This window comes from Emydura macquarii, unplaced genomic scaffold (assembly GCF_026122565.2).
Source record: "Emydura macquarii macquarii isolate MOO-44397 ecotype Brisbane River unplaced genomic scaffold, CSIRO-AGI_Emac_v2 contig_1790, whole genome shotgun sequence".
Lineage (NCBI taxonomy): Eukaryota > Metazoa > Chordata > Testudines > Chelidae > Emydura > Emydura macquarii.
The window spans coordinates 16,602,397-16,608,464 of NW_027131927.1; positions in this window are offsets into that span (position 1 = coordinate 16,602,397).

The window sequence follows — 6,068 nt, forward strand, 5'->3', positions numbered from 1 at the left end:
TAGTAAAGGAGATGCAACTGTGGATCAGGTCAGGATTTAAAATCCATTACATATTCTCCTCTTTCAAAAATTGATACAAAGGGGTTATTATTTGAGACTGACAATGTCCAGATCTGATAGAAACTCTCTGGAAGTTTAAGGGTCAGGGGAGCCAGGGTGCTGGTTAAGAGCCATCTCTAATTATTACAGCTTCCACTAATAGCAAAAGCTGTCAAAGTGGTCGCAAAACTGATTGTTTAGATTAACCCTCCCCACATCCCCTGAGCCAGCTCTCCAGCAGGTGTAAATGGATGGACACAACCTCACGTGTTTAAATGATTCCAGCCTGGGTGACTAGCACACCAGAGTAGAACACAGGAGACCTGGGTCTATTCCTGGCTTTGCCACTGTCCTGCTGGGTAGCCCCAGGCAAGTCACTTCACCTCTGTGCCTTGGACTCCCCAGCTGTAAAATGAGGCTAATGGTACTGACTTCCTTTGTAAAGTGCTTGGAGAACTACTGATGGAATGCGCTAGATCAGAGCCAGGTTTTCCATGGGTAGGGGTTGTACATTTCTCCAGAACTACACCAAAACACCCCTGCTAATCCAGACTTGGGTCTAAGTGCAGCAACAGGATGCTGTGCCAAATCCTGTGGTTGTTTTGGGATTTGTGGGGACTTAAATAAATGTATGAAACATTTCAGGATTTGAACAGAGGCTGGAAGCTGTGTTCAGAATTCGGAAATGTTTCAGTTTGCTGAAATGATCTGAAATCCTTCCTTTCAAGTCATTTCAACATTAAACTTGCTGAAAAGCTTCCTGTGGGGCCTAAACTCTCCACATGTGGTCTCATCATTTCAGACCAAAGATCATTCTTTTTGGAGCAGAAGGCAAAGGGGAGGAGGAATGGAGAAGTGAAAGCCAGCTGTTTGGAGTTCAGCGAGTGTTGTGAGAGGTTTCTCACCTCAGTTCCCAGTGTTGCTGTCTCTCTTTCTCTCTTTATTTAATCCCCCTCCCATCTGTGCTGTTCCTCAGTTGTATCCAGCTCTCTTGTACATGCTTCGCCTGCTTGGTCCAATTCTCTTCCACCATACACAGCCCTGCCACTTTCTCTCACCTGCAAATTAGCCCAGCTGCTTGGTTCCCTTCTTCCATGAATATGCTGCCTTCTCCACTGTCCTGGTGGACGTCCATCTTCCATTAGCCCCACTAGCAATTCCTGGCTGCTTGCTCCAGTCCCTGATGTCAGCTCCTATTTCCTTTCCCCTTCCTCTTTCTGTAGCATCAGCCTCCGGTGGAGGCAGCTAAACTGGCTTCTCTTCCCTTGTTTCCAACTGCTTTTACAGATGTCCAGGCTTTTCTTTGTAAGGAAGGACCTGAACAATGGGGCCAAAGAAGCAGCTGGAGGAAAAGAAGGAACCAGCATTATCTGACCTGCCAGCTTTCTGTGGCCCACTAATAAATGTGTCATGCTCATAGTCCACAACTGGAGAACCACTGCCCCATATCACTATTAAATCTGGACTACAAAATACTTGGTAGCATTTTGGACAAGAAGCTGGTGCCTTCTGACTGAGAAGGATCAGAATGGCATCATTCCAGGTGACATACAGCAATTTCCCAAAGTTTTTGAGCAGTCCTAAGAATTTGCACAGCGCCACTGTGTTTTGAGCTCTGTGGTTGCTGCAAAAGCTTTAATCATACAGAATGGAATTATATACTGAGATTGCTTGGGTAATTTAGGTTTGGCACCAGCTTCATTAAATTAATTATGGCTATTTGTGCAAGAACAAATTCTTCTGTCTTTCTCGATGGCACTCTTCTTTCTTTCTTTGAGTGGTCATGAAAGAGAGGGATTATTAGTATTGGCCTAGCTCACGTTTGCTATGAGACGGGGATTTGTAAATTTCTCCAAAGCTTCACCACAACTCCCCAGCTAGTCCAGATTGGACCCTTTGTGCAGCAACAGGATGCTGTGCCAAATCCCGTGGTTGCTTTGGGATTTGTGGGGACTAGAATAAATGTACCAAACATTCCAGGATTTGAATGTGGGTCTCCCTTTGCGAGATGCTAGTGCACTAACTCATTGCTCTACAAGTTGCCACTCTTGAAGGAACCCCCAAGAGAGAAGCGCATTTTCATCACCTTTGGAATTGCCATAGCACCTCTGCAGGAAGCTGGCAGGAAGGATTTCTCAATTGGATTGAGAAAGGTAAGCATAATAAAAATCAGACATTTTGATTTCACTTGTTCCTTGGGACACAGACAAAATATTTGTGGTAGGTTAATGAGATAGTCAAGACATTTTTGTATCAGTCTTTCTGATAGGCAAAGTGAATGGACAGCTATCTACAATAATTTCAATCTCAGTGATAGGACGTGCTGGCAGAATTAATATCACCGAATAGCTGAGTACAAGACAGGTGTCACAGCGGGTAGGTGGGTTTCATGCAGTGTCCCCGTTTCCATGATGTTCTCTTTCTAATTTTGTTTGCACAGCTTTTCTTCTGCCTCTTTTTCCACTAAAAAAGTCAGGCTTTGGGTTGATCTGAATGTGAAGGAAGTGTCTCCATCGAATGATGTTTGCACACAGGAATCGTATTTGAGAGAGTTCACAGTAAATATTATATCTGAGAAGAACTCATGTATAGGGCATGAGGTGAAGAGCCATTCTCTTTGTGCTCTGAGCAAGCCTTGACAATCAGAGGCTGATCGCCTGAATCACATGAGACTGTGATGGATTTATGATAAAGTTTTCAATCCTAGGGCCCTGCAGGCCTGGGATTCTGTAAGGTTTAAACTAAGAGGGAGAAAGCTGAAGGCACAAATGAAAGCAGTGGTGTTCACTTAGATCTCAAGAGTGGTGATGGTGAACCAGTGCTTGAAGGCCAGGAATTAAAAGGCAGAGCTTCCTAGAAGGAGAAGTGGAGTTCTAGTGACCAGTCGAACAGAAAACACTTTCAGAAGAGTGTTTTGATAGAACTGAGGACTCGTGTGGTTGCAGAAATGGGCCAGGAGGATCTCCAATGCCACCCTGCAGTGTGATTCCTTGCTGCACCTCCTGTCTCTATGGAACCCCTCTGCACTTAGCCTGGCTCTCTGGGCTTGGGGACGAGAGGTACATCTCATGAAGTGGAACTGCCAGAGAGTTCCCTCCACATTAGCCAGAAGGGCAGTGCATGAGTTAAAGCTGTTTTGTAGGAAAGGTTTAAACTAACCTTGGAAGACCACTGCAGGCACTTCCATCGCCACAGAACGAGGCAGCCAAAGATTAAGCTGGGACGGGTGTACAAGTGGTGAAGAATTTGGCAACTGGATGGAGGTGATGCCTCTGCAGAAACCATGGAAAGAATGAGGGAGGTTCGCCTCTTGGAGAAATTCACTGGGGTGTGCCCCAAGGACCCAAGAGTGCTTGGTGGACTGAAAAAAAAAAAGTCCATCCATCTGCTGAGCTAGCAGGCTGGCATGTCACTGCAGGCTCTTCAGTCGCTCAGTGACGTGAAGGAGGGGAAAGGACTGTTATTGGCTGGGGGTAAGTTAACCAATAGACCAGGTAGAGAAAAACCTAGACAAAGGGTGGCCAAACTTGGGGGATGGCACAGGGGGTTCCATGAACTACACTTTAACTATAAAAGAGTCACATGAAGCTCACGAGCCATGGTTTGGCCACCACTGGCCTAGACCAGCAGCCTAAAATTAAAAGCGATATGAAATAAAAGAAGTGCGGGTAGGGCCTGAAGCTGGGCTATCCATCTTGGAATTACCTGATTTAGAAAGCTAAGACAAAGTAGGCTTCGGGCAGTTGCCATTACTGAACATAAAAATACCCATGAGGGTTGTAAACATGAGGTAGAGCCATCTGCTGCAGAGGAACGAAACTGCTCCAACTGGTCCACATCAAAGGTAATGGGGATAAATGCTATGGGGCAAGGCTGCTGAGAGATTTATGATGCACGAGAAGGAGATCCAGATCAAGGAACTGCTACCTGGTATCAGCATGCCACTAACAGGACCTCCAATACAGGCTCCATCAGCTGAGCAGATTTATAAGAAGTGGGCCTAGAGGGCAATCTCCATTTTGACATTGTCTAGGGGGCTGACCTGGAGGAGCAAACAGTTTGATTGCTGGAAGTCAGAGCAAAAGTCTGCCTGAAGCAGGATGCTGGCTAAATCCATCAGTGGAGTCCAGGAAGGATTGATAGGAAAAGGGTAGAGATAGGACAGAATGGCTGGACAGAAGAAGACAGAGTGGGGTCACACACCCTAATTGGGTCAAGGGAAGAGTTTAAGGAAGTCCTAAGAACAGATTTTTTTTTAACTTAGCTCATTGGGGAGAATTTTTCTAAGTAGGGATCTGCTATAGACGTTATAAAATTATGAATGGTGTGGACAAAGTGAAGGGAAGTGTTATTTACCCTTTCCCATAATACAAAAACCAGGAGTCACCCAATGAACGTTATACAAACAAGACGAGTACTTTTTCACAGAAAGTACAATTAACTTGTGGAACTCATTGCCATGGGATGTAATAATGGCCAAAAGTATAACTGGGTTAAAAAAATTATTAGATACGTTCATGGGGGAAGGGTCCATCAATGGTTATGAGTCAAGATGGTCAGGGACGCAGCCCCATTCTTGAGGTGATACGAAACCTCTAGGAAAGACAGAGGTGGAGTGCTCCAAAATTGCCCTGTTCTGTAAATGTCCCCCTGAAGTTCTGATACTGGCCACTGTTGGAGACAGGATACTGGGCTAAATGAACCTGTGGTCTGACCAAGTATGGCCGTTCTGAAGGAGGCTGAGGCCAGCATTGCAACTGGGCATCACAGGTTACGGAATAAGTTACTGATGGCAGTTGTATTACTGGAAAAGGGGCGGATGAGTGAAGCGCTGAACAGCAGCCAGCGATACCCTGGTAGCCCAGAGCGCAAGCAACAGAAATGGTCCATAGCTCACTTGCTGAACATCTGCGGGTGAAAAGGATCAGGGCTTGCTGGGGCGAGGCTTGCTCTGGGCGTGTGAACTATGCCAGACCTGTGTCAAAGTATGAGGAAGCCCGTGGCCAAGGGGAGAGCTGCCCTTTAGCAATGCCCACGGTCATATTGCGCCTCTCATTCCAGACGATGGCCGTAGCTATTGTGAGCGTCTAAAGGGGCAGACCTGCTTTGCAGCACCCCTCTGTCCCCTCCTCACCCCACCCTCTGGTCACGGGTGGCTCTGCAGCACCTGTCCCAGGGTTCCTTTCTCCGAGGGGGGCCCTTCAGCACACCATTGAGATTGGGAATCAGGCAACAACCCCTCCCCCCTGCCGTCTCAAGGCTGGTTTCTTAACACAACCCAAAGTCTCTTTTCCCCACATCTCAGTGGGAGAAATCAGTCTCACCCAGTTTCTCCCTCAGGTGGGCAAATGTGGTTCCCGCTCCCTTGAGATCTTCAACACGCCAGCCTCCTTGGCTATTTCCCCAGCTGGTTTTCCTCTTGAGGAGTGAGGGATTCCCAGGACCGTTCAGTTGGGTTTGCCAGCCTGATGCCTTTCAGAGCTCAGCCTCCATTAATCCACTGAACATAAACTCCAACCTCCTTGACTACGTCTCAGTCCCCTTCACGCTAGAGGGGATGGGGGGCCTCCTTCTGGGCTATAGTCTCACTCAGATCCAGGTCACTCCTCAGAGTCCCTCTTTCAGAGCTCGGACTCTGCTCTGCCAGCCCTTCACTGGGCCTGACTGGCTCTAGCAGTACTCGCCAGCTGCTGCTGCTGCTGGGCCTTTTTACCCAACGGCTCAGCTCCCACTTCGATTCCCTGCCTAGGTGGGATTCAGTCCCTTACAACGCTCAGGTGCCCTCCTTGTAGGCCCACTCAGTTACCCACACTGGGGTGAAATAATAAGCAAGGCCCCCTCATAGCCAGGTTTTCCTGCTTTGCTCCCAAACTGTGGCTCACTCAAGCACATGAAAATACTGATAACATGAAGAAAATCCAATCCATTCCAGTAGGCTGTTGTGTTTATGTTAATAAGCAATTAGTCTGCATGTAAATGTGAGCCTGTCTATTAAAGAGAGCTGATGTAGTGGAAGAGGCACACACGCA